Raw genomic sequence first — 17,402 nt, 5'->3', positions numbered from 1 at the left:
ACCAAGCAAGGCACCCAGTGGCCCCTGCCATCAGGTGCGTGGCAGTTATCACATGACGATTGTCAGAACTCGCGAGGCACGCCGATTCAGCGAGTGCCAGTGTGGCTGGCTGTGAAGCGAACTTTAGGTTCGAGCTTCTGGTTCAGCTTGCAGCCTTTCTTGGGGTTCGAACCTCCTCCTGGTCCTTGAAGAAGAACTCAGGTGCCGTATTTTATTACCTAGCTCGGCACCGCGGGTCCTGAGGACCCCATTCACCCCTTGGTGAGATTTTTGGCAGCGACTGGCGCGGGTTGCCCCTGTAGAGTCAGCGCTGCTCCCAGGAGTGGAAACTCCTGAAGCATCCGCCACCTAACAAGCCAGCAGTGAAATGAATTAACCCACTTCTCACAGCAAAGGCTGTTGTGAAGTTGTGGAGGCGAAGGGTGTCTGACTTCTACGGCATTGTGGGTCCAGAGAGGTGTTCTGCCACCTCATCCCTTCTTTCATCCTGGCATTGGCATTCATTAGAGTTTGGGGTTTAACCCTGCCACATTAGAACACTTAGATGGTCTTCAAAATTGATCTAGAGCTTGTAGACTGCAATAGAAAGGTTCTTAAAAGAGATGTGCTCCCCCTTCACTGTTTCATTTCACAACTCACCACAGTGTCCTCTTGGGGAGGTGACCTAGGAAATTATTTCCCATTCCACACCCGCATTTATCTGGTACTTTGATTTCCTATTGCTGTCTCATAAATAATCCCATACCTCACATTCCTATATGACTCTACAGTTTTCACGTATCTTTCAAACATGTCCAGTTTAACTTTTGCAATAAGTTACTGCCCTCTCATGTACTGAATTCAGCCTCTAGCTAATATACGAAGGAGCCATTACAGCAGTGGCTCATACCTGTAATACCAGCACGTTGGGAGGCTGAGGCAGGTGGGTTGCCTGAGCTCAGGAGTTCGAGATCAGCCTGGGCAGCATGGTGAAACCCCGTCTCTACCAAAAATACAAAAAATTAGGTGCGTGTGGTGCCATGCACCTGTGGTCCCAGCTACCTGGGAGGCTGAGGTGAGAGGATCACTTGAGCCTGGGAGGTGGATATTGCAGTGAACCGAGATCAGGCCACTGCACTCCAACCTGGGTGACAGAGTGAGACCAACCCCCTCCCCACGCCCAACCCCCCAAAAAGAAAGAGCCAGATTAGAATCTCGGTTCATTAGGTGTTTCTGCTTTTCCTTATACCTCCTAACTTTTCCCTATTGTTTTTAGAATGATCACTAATAGTATTTAGTATTTATATAGGCAGGTAGTGTACTAAATTTTTGATGTGCATTATTCCTTTGATTGTGACTGCTCTCTATTTTAACCTTTTAAGTTATTCACAGTAAAATTTGTCCCTTTTATGAGTTTTGAAAACATATCTTGATCATCTACTATGATCAAGATATGGAATATTTCCCGCATTCCAAAAGTTTTCTAGTGGCTTTTTGTGGTCAGTTTCCTCCTTCTACACCCAGCCCCTGGCAAATATTAACAGTACCGTTTTAACCTGCATTTTTAATTATGGAAAAAGGAGAACAGTTCAGCAATTTGCCCCAGAATACAAAGCTAGTAAGTCAGAAAACCAAAACCAAGACTGGAACCTAGGCAGTTTGGTTCCAGAGTCACTGCTCTACCTACCAACATATACTGCATTCACAAAAGATTTGGATTTGGAATCAAATGACTGGGCATCACTTATTCAATATATACAGTCAGTTCTCCTGAAGTCAGTAAGAATACTGAATTGGCAAATACTAAACCGGTGCTCCTAGGGGAAATACAGGGTTAGGTTCCTCTGAGCCTCTGGGCCACAACATTGGTTAATATGTGATTTTTAGTGTGTTTCTGTTTAGAGACACCTGATTTACTATATATTGTTGCTTCATTAACATTAAACTCATGGCCAACAGCAATGTAATTCATGCCTGAAGGTAGCTTATCTAACATATGCTCTCTGTAAGGCACGCTGTAGCTTTCTTGTGTTTTGGAACATTAGACAGCTCTTCAGCACAGTGTTTGGGGGCCATTTCGTACAGTGAAATCACCAACAAAAAGCACAGCAATGCAAAAACTGGCGATAAACAGACTGAAAAGAATACTGGTTTACAGTTTGATAACTGAAACAAGAAGGGAGAGCATCACTGTGTTTGACCTCAGCTAAATGTGCATTAGATGGTGCAAGTCTCTCTGCATGTTCACAAATGACTTCAAAAGCACTGCAAGTATTGATTTTGAGATTATAAGTAAATTATGTCAAGTATGCGAATTTGCAAATATGGAATCAAAAAATAATGAAGATTGACTGTGTGTACTTTAGCAGCCTTACCTCTGGTATTACTATGTTGACCAAGAAAGCCTCTTGTTCCTAAGGTGCTTGCAGTCTAGTGCAGAAGACAGTCTAGTAATTTTAAAATATAAAACAAATGCTAGTAAAGAAACAACTATAAGGCACTGAAAAAAGGGGCTTATCTAGGCTAGCTGGTGTCCAGTTAAAATTTGATACAAGCCACATATAATTTTGAGTTTTCTTTTAGACCCATAAAGTTAAAAAAGGAAACTAATTTCAAAAGTATATTCTGTTTAACTGAATATGTCCAAAATATTTTATATGTAACCAATATAAAATTATTACTAAGATATTTGACTTTTTTTCCATACTAAGCCTTCAAAATCTGGTGTATTTTACACTTTCAGTACATCTAAATTCAGAGTAGCTGTAATTCAGTGCTCAATAACTAGGCATGGTTGGTGGCTATCATATTGGGCATCATAGGTCTAGAAGGTTCAGGAACTGCTCCTCTGGGAGGATATCAATTTGAGATTTGAAAGACAAATAGAAATTAGCAATGGAGGCCAGGCGTGGTGGCTCAAGCCTGTAATCCCAGCACTTTGGGAGGCCGAGACGGGCGGATCACGAGGTCAGGAGATCGAGACCATCCTGGCTAACACAGTGAAACCCTGTCTCTACTAAAAAATACAAAAAATCTAGCCGGGCGAGGTGGCAGGCACCTGTAGTCCCAGCTACTCGGGAGGCTGAGGCAGGAGAGTGGCGTGAACCTGGGAGGTGGAGCTTGCAGTGAGCTGAGATCCCGCCACTGCACTCCAGCCTGGGCGACAGAGCGAGACTCCCTCTCAAAAAAAAAAAAAAAAAAAAAAAAAAATTAAAAAAGGAGAGAAGTTTAGAAAAGGCACTTTACGCAAAGGAAATGGGGTTACAAAGGTGTATTGTATTGTGACAGAATCATGGCATCATTTGTACTGTAAATGGCTTAGTATGATGGTGTGTACCATAAAGATGGGTGAATTTGGACTTTCTCCCAAGGGCAATAGAGAAGCTTTGGAACAGTACATACAAGAAAATGATAAGAACTTTTTATTTTTTAAAATTTATTTATTTTTTGAGATGGAGTCTCGTTCTGTCACCCAGGCTGGAGTGCAGTGGTGTGATCTCGGCTCACTGCAACCTCCACCTCCCGGGTTCATGCCACTCTCCTGCCTCAGCCTCCCGAGTAGCTGGGACTATAGGGTGCCCACCACTACGCCCGGCTAATTTTTTTTTTTTTTTTTTTTGTATTTTAGTAGAGATGGGGTTTCACTATGTTAGTCAGGATGGTCTCAATCTCCTGACCTTGTGATCCACCCACCTTGGCCTCCCAAAGTGCTGGAATTACAGGCATGAGCCACTGTGCCTGGCCTTTTTAAAAAAAATTTAGACCATTCTAGTTGTGATATGGAGTATTTTTTAGGAGAAAATATTGGAGGTAGGAAATCAATTAGACATAATTATGTTGAACAAACATGATGAATAAGAAGATTGCAGAGTTACAAGGGAAAATGGAAAAAATGTCATAATTAATTGAATGTTAAGGGTCAAAATGGGGAAGCACAGAGTACGAGGAAGAGGAAAGAGTCAAATTAAGACTCAACAGTTTATGGTGTAAAAATCTGGGTGAATGGTGGTGAATTGTCATTGAGATAGAAAATACAGGAGAAAAAGCGGTTTGCAAGGAAAGTTGAGTTCACTTTTGGGCAGATTGAGTTTAAGGTTCCTATGGGAAAGGGAACTATCTGAAGTAGAGATACATGTTTATGAATCAGTATATAGGTGATTATTAAAGCTATGAAAGTGGAATATTTAGAGGAAGAATGCATAATGAAAAAAGAGGAGTGAGAAATAGAGCTCTGTGCTATTTAAAGGATCACCAGCGCAAGAGGAGAATGAGAAAGAGCATTGTATTTCTTAGGGTTTTTTGGTTGCAAGCAACAGAAAACAGTTCCTACCAATTTAAGCAAAAAGCACGTCTTTATAGGACTCATATGGAATAACTGCAGGTTTGAAAGGAAGCCTGAAAGGACAGAAACTGTGCAACTTTAGAGTTTCTGTGGAAAGAACCATTGTATAGTTTCATCTGATGCTATTAGAATTAACAACCTACAAGTGTTAATACAAAGTCTAAGAGTTAAAGTTCGGGGAGATGGAATTCTGATTGCTCTAGCTTTCATTTCCCGTCCACCCCTTAACAAAGTGCCTTGCTTCAATAGTCCTATTTCTACCTCTTGCAAACCAAAAGTATCTGGGACAGATCTCAATCAATTTAGAATGTTTATTTTGCCAAGATTAAGGATGCACTTGTGATACAGCTTCAGGAGGTCCTAATGACATGTAACCAAGGTGGTCAAGGTACAGCTTGATTTTATACATTTTTTTTTTTTTGAGACGGAGTCTCACTCTGTTGCCCAGGCTGGAGTGCAGTGGCACGATCTTGGCTCACTGCAAGCTCCACCTCCTGGGTTTACACCATTCTCCTGCCTTCGCCTCCTAAGTAGCTGGGACTACAGGAGCCCGCCACCACACCTGGCTAATTTTTTGTATTTTTAGTGGAGACAGGGTTTCACCATGTTAGCCAGGATGGTCTTGATCTCCTGACCTCATGATCCACCTGCCTTGGTTTCCCAAAGTGGTGGGATTACAGGCATGAGCCACTATGCCTGGCCAATTTTATATATTTTTGGGAGACATGAAATGTTGGTCAATACGTATAAGTTGTATGTTGTTTCAGTCTGAAAAGACAGGACAACTCAAAGTGGGGTGGGGTTGGGGGTGGCGGTGGGTCTTCCAGGTCATGGGTAGATAAAAGACAAATGGTTGCATTTTTCTGAGTCTTCAATCAACCTTTCACTGAATATACAATTCACATGTGAGAGGGGTTTAGAGGAATAGTTATTTATGCCTTAGTCTGGCTCGTGAATCTGCATTTTTACATGAACAGTGGGGCCTAGGAAGCAATCAGATATTTATTTGTCTCAGTTGAGCAGAGGGATGACTTTGAGTTCTGTTTTTTGTCCCTTACCTGTGAAGATAAGCTATCAATTTACTTTGCCAGGGTGAAAATCAGCAGAACTGTTTTAGCGTAAAGATCATGAGGTCCATGAGGAATTTTCTTGTGGGCAAATTGTGAGGGAGGTTTGTATCTTTTTTATCTTTGTAGCTATCTTATTTAGGAATAAAATGGGACGCAGGTTTGCTTGATGCAGTTTCCAGCTTGACTTTTCCCTTTGGCTTGGTGAGATTTGTTTTCCTTTCACACTTTGCTTTATATCAAGGAGGTTCAACCATGTTGATTTCTTTTTAAACGGAATAGCCCTGGATTTAGAATAGCATTAACTAAACCAGCAAACTGTCTGACATAGCTGCACAAAAATACAACGACATCTATACCTACATCAACAAATTAAGCCTGATTTAATTTTATTGATCTATGGTTGGGCACCCTGCGTTTCCAACATAATTTTTGTATTTTTGACCGTATAAATCAACAAATGCCTGTAACTTATTTTGTGGCCAAACTTTCACTTTCAGGTGGTTTAATTTCAATTTCAGGTAGTTTAATTTGACTTTCAGTCTCCACGTTGGGATTGGATCCTGGCCTAAGTAACAATGAAGGGTGGAGCATAAGGGAATTAATGGCTTCCTCCTCAAGGGAGTGACGGTTTCCTCAGGCAAAGCAGATACAGTTGTTTACAAGAAACACTCCTTGTCAGATTTATGTGTTGTTGATAGCATTTACAGAGGATTTGGAGGTTTGGAGTACTTCAACTTCTATGTCCCCATTTTTCCTTAGAGCTTTCCCTTATCAGTTGCCTAAAGTTTACAAATCAGACCAGCAATGCACAGATTCAAACTCTTAAATTTGTTTCAAAGAAATCTTAGCTTTTGAGTCAGTATTTTTTTCTTGTTCTAAGGTGAAATTTAGGGAACAAACTTCTCGTGGTTTAAGTTAGCTGGTCCTGTCTGAAGCTGTCATCTCACCCCCAAAGTCCTAAAACTTTTTACATCCTTTAAACTCTTTAAATTGTTGGGTGGCAGCAGTTACCAGTTTCCTTCAGTTACAGCTTCATTTTCAGTGGCCATGCAGCCTAAGAGATAATTTGTTGAGCGGTTTCACCACTGCATAACACAGACTACTATGTTCTGCTTTTGTAATTTGAACTTAGAATTAACGATCTTCTACCCCATCTTGGCTCTATCCAATTCTTAATAACCTTATTTGCAAGATAATGTATGGGCTGCAACTCTCTGGTAGATTAGTTAGGGTTCTTTGGTTGCAAGCAAAAGAAACAAATTTTTAAAAAGTTAAGCAAAAAGGGAATTTTATGAAATAGTTTGAAGGAGCTGCCACAATTGAGAGAAAGAAGGAAAAACTATGTAGAAAGGAATCAAGCAGCTCTGGGCATCTCAATAGCAAATATGGCTCAGCCATTGAAACAAAGAAGTTCATATCGTTTGAGATGATACAGTTGTTTCCTTAGTGGGTGAATGTGTTTTAACTTCAGGAAGGTTCAGAGTTATGTATAGAAATAAAGAAATAGGGTCCTCTCCCGGGATTGATGGTACGAATTTGATTTTTAGTTGTATGTAATATTAAAGATAATTTAGTATATTCAAGTGAAGATAAGCCTTGAGATTCCAAATTTTAAAATGTATAATTGAGTGATTGGATTAAACTTGTAGTTTTAAATTGAAGTCTTTCTAAGTGCAGTGGCTTGAATGTTCCCTCCAAAACTCATGCTGAAACTTAATCCCCAATGGAACAGTATTACGAGGTGAGGCTTTTAAGAGGTGATTGGGTCATGAGGGCAGAAAGATGGATTAATGCATTAATCGATTAATGGGTTATCACTGGAATGGGTTAGTTATCACAGTGGGTCTATTATAAAAGTCAGTTTGGCATGCTCTTTTCCTTTCCATGTGATGCCGTCTACCATGTTATGACACAAGAAGGTCCTTACCAGAAGCCAACTGAATGCCAGCACCATACCCTTGGAATTCCCAGAATCCAGTATTGTAAGAAATAAATTAATTTTCTTTAAAAAACAACCCAGTCTCAAGTATTCTGGTATAACAACAAAAAACAGACTAATGACACTAAGTTTTAAAATAATATGGTAACATTTAGAAGATCTTAAGACTAGCCACATTTATGACTTAAATTTATTTTATTTATGAGAGCTCTGTTTATACTTGGGAAGGTCTTATTTATTTACTATACTATTGAGGTACTTTTAAAAAAAGCAATGTATTGAACTTTTAAATACAATATGTACTGTTTAAGAGTGTTTAGGTTTGTAATTGGGACCAAGCATTCATTAAAAGCTTGCTTAAAATTGATTAAACTTCTGTGCTATATTTGTAAGTAGAATGATGAGATTTATAAGTCGAATTTAAGGAAGACTCCAGATGGAAATGTAAATCTATTAGAAGGTAGGAAGAACACCTGAAATGGTAAATATATGGGTAAATATAAAATATTATATATTTTTCTTCTAATTTTTTAAGAGTCATGTGATTGATTAAAAAACTATAACAATACTGTAATCTGGGGTTTATTACATTTGTAGATGTAATGTATATGATAACCAGCACAAAAAATGAGAGGTAAGTGAAAGTATATTGTTGCAAGGTTTTTAGATTTCTTGTGAAGTTTTCTAATACTACCTCTAACTAGACTAAAATTAGGTAACAATGCATATTATAGTTCTTAGAATAACCATTAAAAGCAATATAAAGAGAAATCACTAAAAAGCAACTGAAATAATTGAAATGGAATTCTAAACAATATTAGATTTACCACCCCCATGTCCAAAAAAGTAGCAGGAAAGTATAAACAAATAAACAAATCAGATGGGGTAAATAGAAAACAAATAACAAATTGATAAGTTTAGCCATATGCGTAATTACATTAAATATAAATGGATTAAACACTCAAAAGGCTGAGATTGTCAGATTAGAGATCACACAAAATACCCAACTATATGCCATCTATAAGAAACACTTTAAATATAAAGCATTTTTAAATATAAAATTTCTTGAAAAATACAACATACCAAAATGGACACAAGGTGAAATAAAATCTTAATATTTATTTATTTATTTATTTGAGTTGGAGCCTTGCTTTGTCATCCAGGCTGGAGTGCAGTGGTGCGATCTCAGCTCACTGCAACTTCTGCCTCCTGGGTTCAAGTGATACCCCTGCCTCAGTCTCCTGAGTATATATATACACACACAAAATTAGCAGGGTGTGGTGGCAGGCACCTATTACATGTATATATATACACACACACACAATTTTTTTTTTTTTTTTTTTCGGTTTAGACGGAGTTTCACCACATTGTCCAGGCTGGTCTCAAACTCGTGACCTCAAGTGATCCACCTGCACTGGCTTCCCAAAGTTCTGAGATATGTATGGGGGAGGAGTCTAATCTCCTTCTTCTCCTTCTTTGACAGAGTTACAGCTTTTGCTGGGAAACCTGAAAAGCCCGGGTATCTAAAACTAAATCTTCCTAAGTGAAGGAGAAATACAATCCTTTCCAGATAAGCAAATGTCGAGGGGGTTTGTTACCACCAGAGCTGCCTTACAAGAGATCTTGAGAGGATCAGTAAATACAGAAAGGAAAGACCACTACCAGCTAAAACAAAAACACACTTAAATATACAGAGCAGTGACACTATACAGCACCCACACAAACAAGCAAGCACGATAATCAGCCGACAGCACAATGACAGGATCAAATCCACACATATCAATACTAACTGATATGGTTTGGCTGTGTCCCCACCCAAATCTCATCTTGAATTGTAGCTCCCATAATCCCCATGTGTTATAGGAGAGACCTGGTGGCAGGTACGTCAATCATGGGGGTGAGTTTTTCTTTTGCTGTTCTCAATAGTGAACAACTCTCATGTTTTTATAAAGGGCAAATCATCTGCACCCTGCACACACTCTCTTGCCTGCCACCGTGTAAGATGTGCCTTTGTTCCTCCTTCCCATTCCACCATGATTGTGAGGCCTCCTCAAACATGTGAAACTGAGTCCATTAAACCTCTTTTTCTTTATGAATTACCCACTCTCAGGTATACCTTTATTAGCAGTGTGAGAACAGACTAATACAAGTAAATTGGTACCAGTAGTGGGGGGCAGGGGAGTGCTGTTATAAGGATACCTGAAAATGTGGAAGTGACTTTGGAACTGGGTAACAGGCAGAGGCTGGGGCAGTTTGGAGGGCTCGGGAAAAGATAGGGAAATGTGGGAAAGTTTGGAACTTCCTAGAGACTTGTTGAATGGCCTTGACCAAAATGCTGATAGTGATATGGACAATAAAGTCCAGACTTAGGTGGTCTCAGATGGAGATGAGGAACTTGTTGTGTAACTGGAGCAAAGGTGACAGTTATTATGCTTTAGCCAAGAGATTGGCAGCATTTTGCCGCTGCCCTAGAGATCTATGGAACTTTGACCCTGAGAGAGATGATTTAGAGTATCTGGAGGAAGAAATTTCTAAATGGCAAAGTGTTCATGAGGAAGCAGAGCATAAAAGTTTGAAAAATTTGCTGCCTGATGATACAGTAGAAAGAAAAACCTATTTTCTGGGGAGAAATTCAAGCCCACTGCAGAAATTTGCATAAGTAATGAGAAGCTGAATGTTAATCATCAAGACAGTAGGAAAAATATCTCCAGGGCATGTCAGAGACCTTCTTGGCAGTCCCTCTCATCACAGGCCCAGATGCCTAGAAGGAAAAAATAGTTTCATGGGCTGGGCCCAGGGAACCCCTGCTGTGTGCAGCCTGGGGACTTGGGATGTCCTGCATCGCAGCCTCCAGCTGTGGTTAAAAGGGGACAAGGTACAACATGATCCATGACTTCAGAGGGTGCAAGCCCCAAGTCTTGGCAGCTTCCATGTGGTGTTGAGCCTGTGGGTGCACAGAAGTCAACAATTGAGGTTTGGGAACCTCTGCCTATATTTCAGAGGATGTGTGGAATGTCCAGGCAGAAGTTTGCTGCAGGGACTGATCCCTCATGGAGAACCTCTGCTAGGGCAGTGTGGAAGGGAAATGTGGGGTCAGAGCCTCCACACAGAGTCCCCACTGGGGCACTGCCTAGAGGAGCTATGAGACTACCATCCTCCAGACCCCAGAATGGTAGATCCACCAACAGCTTGCACCGTGTGCCTGGAAAAGCCACGGGCACTCAACACTAGTCCATGAAAGCAGCCAGGATAGGGGGCTGTACCCTGCAATACCACAGAAGTGGAACTGCCCAAGGCCTTGGGAACTCACCTCTTGCATCAGTGTGACCTGGATGTGAGACCTGGAGTAAAAGAGATAATTTTGGAGCTTTAAGATTTGACTGCCCTGCTGGATTTTGGACTTGCATGGGTCCTGTAGCCCCTTTGTTTTGGCCAATTTCTTCCATTTGGAATGGGTTTATTTACCCAATGCCTGTAACCCCCGTTGTATCTAGGAAGTAACTAACTTGCTTTTGATTTTGCAGGCTCATAGGCAGAAGGGACTTGCCTTGTCTCAGATGAGACTTTGAACTTGGATTTTTGGGTTAATGCTGGAATGGGCTAAGACCGTGGGGGACTGTTGGAAAGGCATGATTGGTTTTGAAATGTGAGGACTTGAGATTTGGGAGGGGCCAGGGATGGATTGATATGGTTTGGCTCTGTGTCCCCACCCAAATCTTGTCTTCAGTTGTAGCTCCCATATTCCCCATGTGTCATGAGAAGGACCCGGTGGGAGGTAATTAAACCATGGGGGTAGGTTTTTCTTGTGCTGTTCTCATGATAGTGAATAAATCTCATGAGACCTGATGATATTATAAAGGAGAGTTCCCCTGCACCCACTCTTTCCTGCTGCCAGGAAAGATGTGCCTTTGCTCCTCCTTCACCTTCCACTATGATTGTGAGGCCTCCCCAGCCATGTGGAATGGTGAGTCATTAAACCTCTTTTTCTTTATAAATTACCCAGTCTCTGGTATGTCTTTATTAGTAGTCTAAGAACAGACTCTTAGATTAACCTTGAATGTAACTGGGCTAAATGCCCCACTTAAAAGGCACAGAGAGGCAAGCTGAATAAAAAAAGCAAGACCCAATGGTATGCTGTCTTCAGAGACCCATCTCATACGTAATGACACCTGTAGGCTCAAGTTAAAGGGATGGAGGAAAATCTACCAAGCAAATGGAAAACCGAAAAAAGCAATCCTAATTTCAGACAAGACAGAGTTTAAACCAACAAAGATTAAAAAACAAAACAAAACAAAATACAAAGAAGGGCATTACATAATGGGAAAGGGTTAAATTCAACAAGAAGACCTAACTATCCTAAATATATATGTACCCAACACAGGAGCACCCAGATTCATAAAGCAAGTTCTTAGAGACCTAGAAAGAGACATAGACTTCAACACAATAATAGTGGGAGATTTAAACACTCCACTGACAGTATTAGATATTATTAGATCATCCAGGCAGAAAATTAACCAAGATATTCAGGACCTGAACTCAACATTGAACCAAATGGATCTGACAGACCTCTACAGAACTCTTCACCCCAAAGCAACAGGATATACATTTTTCTCCTCGGCATATGGCACATACTCTAAAATCGACCATATAGTTGGACATACAACAACCCTCAGCACATACAAAAGAACCAAAATCATACCAAACAGTCTTGGACCACAGTGCAATAAAAGTAGAAGTCAAGACTAAGAAAATCACTCAAAACCATGCAATTACATGGAAATTAAACAACATGCTCCTGAATGACTTTTGGATAAATAATACAATTAAGGCAGAAATCAAGAAGTTCTTTGAAACTAACGAGAACAAAGATACAACATACCAGAATCTCTGGGAAACAGCTAAGGCAGTGTTAAGAAGGAAGTTTATAGCACCACATGTCCACATCAAAAAGTTGGAAAGATCTCAAATTAACAACCTAACATCGCAACTGAAAGAATTAGAGAAGGAAGAGCAAATCAATTCCAAAGGCAGTAGAAGATAAGAAGTAACCAAAACCAGAGCTAAACTGAAGGAAATCAATACACCAATAACCATTCAAGAGATCAACAAATCTAGGAGTTTGTTTTTTGAAAAAGTTGATAGGCTGCAAGCTATAAAGAAGAAAGAGAAAAGATCCAAATAAACACAATTAAAAATGACAAAGGGAATGTTACCACTGACCCCACAGAAATAAAAATAACCGTCAGAAACTACTATGAACACCTCTATGCACACAAACTACAAAACCTAGACTGAACCAGGAAGAAATTGATTCCCTGATGAGACCAATAATGAACTCCAAAATTGAATCTGCAATAAATAGCCTACCAACCAAAAAAAGCCCAGGACCAGATGGATATACAGCCAGATTCTATCAGATGTATGATGCCATTCCTACTGAAACTATTCCAAAAAACTGAGGAGGAGGGACTCCTCCCCAACTCATTCTATGAGGCTAGGTTCATTCTGATACCAAAACCTGGCAGAGACACAACAAAAAAAGAACTTCAGGCCAATATCCTTGATGAACATTGATGCAAAAATCCTCAACAATATACTTGTAAACTAAATCCATGAGCAAATATAAAAGCTAATCCACCATGGTCAAGTAGGCTTCATTCCCAAGATGCAAGATTCATTCAACATACACAAATCAATAAATGTGATTCATCACATAAACGGAACTAAAGACCAAAACTGTATGACTGTCTCAATAGATACAGAAAAGACTTTTGATAAAATTCAATACCTTTTCATTTTAGAAACTCTCAATAAACTAGGTGTTGAAGGAACGTACCTCAAAATGAGAGCTATCTATGAAAACCCACAGCCAGCATCATAATGGGTGGGCAAAACCTAGAAGCACTCCCCTTTAAAACCAGTACAAGACAAAGATGCCCTCTCTCACCACTCCTATTCAATATAGTATTAGAATTCCTAGCCAGAGCAATCAGGCAAGAAAAGAAATAAGGGGCATCCAAATAGGAAGACAGGAAGTCAAACTATCCCTGTTTGTAGATGACATGATTCCATAGCTAGGAAACTCCATAGTCTTGGTCCAAAAGCTCCTTGATCTGATAAACAATTTCAGTAAAGCTTCAGGATACAAAATCATTGTTCAAAAATCACTAGCATTTCTATACACCAACAACAGCCGAGAGCCAAATCAGGAAGGCAATCCTATTCACAATGGCCTCAAAAAGAATGAAATACCTAGGAATACAGCCAACTAGGGAGACAAAAGAACTCTACAAAGAGAACTAGAAAACACTGCTCAAAAAAATCAGAGAAGACAGAAACAAATGGAAAAACATTCCGTGCTAATGGATAGCAAGAATAAACATCAAAATGGCCAGACTGCCTAAGATAGTCTGCAGATTCAGTGCTATTCCTATCAAAATACCAATGACATTCTTCACAGAACCTGAAAATATTTTAAAATTCATATGGAACAAAAAAAGAGCCCGGATAGCCAAGGCAATCCTAAGGAAAAAGAACAAAGCTGTAGGCATCATGCTACCTGACTTCAAACTATACTACAGGGCTACAGTAACCAAAACAGCATAGTACTGATACAAAAACAAGCACATAGAGCGATGAAACAGCATAGAGAGCCCAGAAATAAGTTGCACACCTATTACTGTCTGATCTTTGACAAAGCTGACAAAAACAAGCAATGGTGATAAGACTCCCTATTTAATTAATGGAGCTGGGATAACTGGCTAGCCATATGTGGAAGACTGAAGCTGAACCCCTTACACCTTATACCATATGCAAGAATCAACTCAAGATGGATTAAAGACCTAAATGTAAAACCCAAAACTATAAAAACCCTGGAAGACAACCTAGGCGGTATCATTCTAGACATAGGAATGGAGAAAATTTCATGACGAAGACACCAAGAGCAGTTGCAACAAAGGTAAAATAGAACAAGAGCTCTAATTTAACTAAAGAGCTTTTGACAGCAAAAAAAAAAAAAAAAAAAAAAAAAACAACAACAACAAAAAACCCAGAGTAAACAGCCTATAGAATGGGAGAAAATATTTGCAAACTACGCATCTGACAAAGGCCTAATACCAAGCATCTGTAAGGAACTAAAACAAATTTACAAGTGAAAGCAAACAACCTCATTAAAAATTGGGCAAAGGACATGAACAGACACTTTTCAAAGGAAGACATACATGCAGCCAACATACATGTGAGAAAAAGCTCAACGTCACTGTTTGTTAGAGAAATACAAATCAAAACTACAATGAGATACCTTGTCACACTAGTCAGAATGGCGATTACTAAGTAAAAAAAATACAGATGCTGGCAAGGTTGCAGAGAAAAGGGAACACTTATACATTGTTGGTGGGAGTATAAATTAGTTCAACCATTGTGGAAGGAAATGTGGTGATTCATCAAAGAGCCAAAAGCAGAACTACCATTTGACTCAGCAATTCCATTACTGGGTATATACCCAGAGGAATATAAATCATTCTACCATAAAGACACATACATACACATGAATATTCATTGCAGCACTATTCACAAAAGCATGGAATCAATCTGAATGCCCATCAATGACAGATTGGATAGAGAAAATGTGGCACATACACACCGTGGAATACTATGCAGCCTGTAAAATAATGAGATCATGTCTTTTGCAGGAACATGGATGGAGCTCGAGGCTTAGCTAAATGATACGAACTCATAAGCACAAAGAAGGAAACAACAGATATGGTCTATTTGAGGGTAGAGGATGGGAGGAGGGAGAAGGGTAGAAAAGTTAACTATTGGGTACTGGGCTTCATACCTGGGTGATGAAATAATCTGTACAACAAACCCCTGTGACATGAGTTCACCTGTGTAACAAACCTTCACATGTACACGTGAACCTAAAATAAATGTCATTTTTTTAAAGAAACAAAATTGTTTGTGCCTCAAAGGGCACCATCAAGAAAGTGAAAAGAAAACCCATCGAAAGGGAGAAAATATTTCATATATATATACATATCATATCAAATATATAAAATACCTGATAAGGGATTTTTATTTAGACTATGTAAAGAACTGTTACAAGGGCCAGGCGCAGTGGCTCACACCTGTAATCCCAGCATTTTGGGAGGTCGAGGCGGATGAATCACTTGAGGTCAGGAGTTTGAGACCAGCCTGGCCAACATGGTGAAACCCCATCTCTACTAAAAACACAAAAATTACCCAGGCATGGTGGTGCACTCCTGTAATCCCAGCTACTCAGGAGGCAGAGACTGGAGAATCTCTTGAACCCAGGAGGTGGAGGCTGGAGAATCGCTTGAATGCAGGTGGTGGAGATTATGCTGAGATTATGCCACTGCACTCCAGCCTGGGTCACAGAGCAAGACTCCATCTTAAAGAAAAAGAAAGAAAGAAAGAAAGAAAAAGAACTGTTTTAAGTCAACAGTAAAGACAACCCAATTAAAAAATGGGCAAACAGTTTCAATAAACATTTCTCCAAAGAATACATAGAGATGGTCAATAGGCAAATAAAAAGATGCTTAACATCATTAGTTATTGGGGAATACATATCAAAACTACAATGAGATACTTCTTTGCACCCAGTAAGATGGCTAAAACAAAAAACACAGACAATATCAAGTGCTGACAAAGATTGAAGAAATTTGAGCTCTCATACATTGTAAAATGGTGCAGTTGCTTTGGAAAAGTTTGTCAGTTTCTCAAAATGTTAAACTTAGTGTCAGCATGTGACCTAGGAATTCTATACCTTGATATATGCCTAAGAAAATTGAGAATGTACATTTATCAAAAAACTTGTATGCCGATGTTCATAACAGCATACTCATAATAGTAAAAAAGTGGAAACCACCCAAATATCAACTGATGGATGAATAAATGAAATGTGGTATTCTGTAATGGAATATTCAGGAATAAAAAGGAATGAAGTACTTATATATAGATCAGACTTGAAAAATTGTACAGTATAAAAGAAGCCAGTCACAAAAGGCTGCATATTCTATAATTCCACTTATGTGAAGTGTCCAGAATAGGCAAATCTATAGGTTAGTGGTTGTCAATGCTTGGGTGGAAGGGAGAATTTAAGAGTGACTAGTAATGGGTACAAGGTTTTTTTTTTTGGTGATGACAGTTTACTGAAATTAGATAATGTTGATGGTTGCACAATGCTGAATATACTAAAAACCATTGAATTATATTTTAAAAAGATGAATTTTATGGTAAGGGAATTATATCACCAAGTTTGTTACTTAAAATACTTTAAAAGGATGCAATTTATAGTAAGGGAATTATATCTCGATAAATCTGTTAATTAAAAAAGAAGAAACATAATGATTAATACTCTCTCACTTGTAATTCTAACATGCCATGGTGGAGGTCTTATTACAGATTTATTCCTTTGTATGCTTTCTATGAAAAATTACATTTCTTTCCATGACTCTCCTACAGAGGAGATAAAAAAATTAATATAATTCACCACATTAACAGAAAAGTGTTTAAAAAATTATATGATTATCTGTATAGAAAAAGCATTTGACAACACCTAATACCCATTCTTGAAAACAACTCTCAGCAAACTAGGAGTGTACAGGAACTTCTGTAACGAAATAAAGTGCATTTATGAAAAAAGCCCAACAATGAACATTATACAGTAAGAGTTTGAATGCTTTCCCTCCATTATTTATTTTCTCTTGTGACCATAGCAAGTTGCCACAGATTTGGTGTCTTTTTTTTTTGTTTACATTTTGTTTTATTATACTTTAAGTTCTAGGGTACATGTGTACAATGTGCAGGTTTGTTACATATGTATACATGTGCCATGTTGGTGTGCTGCACCCATTAACTCGTCATTTACATTAGGTATATCTCCTAATGCTATCCCTCCCCCCGCCCCCACCCCACAACAGGCCCCAGTGTGTGATGTTCCCCACCCTGTGTACAAGTGTTAATTCTCATTGTTCAATTCCCACCTATGAGTGAGAACATGCAGTGTTTGGTTTTCTGTCCTTGCGATAGTTTGCTGAGAATGATGGTTTCC

This window comes from Rhinopithecus bieti, unplaced genomic scaffold, assembly GCF_001698545.2.
Source record: "Rhinopithecus bieti isolate Rb0 unplaced genomic scaffold, ASM169854v2 scaffold_33903, whole genome shotgun sequence".
Lineage (NCBI taxonomy): Eukaryota > Metazoa > Chordata > Mammalia > Primates > Cercopithecidae > Rhinopithecus > Rhinopithecus bieti.
The sequence above is the reverse complement of the archived record's forward strand: the minus strand, read 5'-3'. Positions refer to the sequence as shown.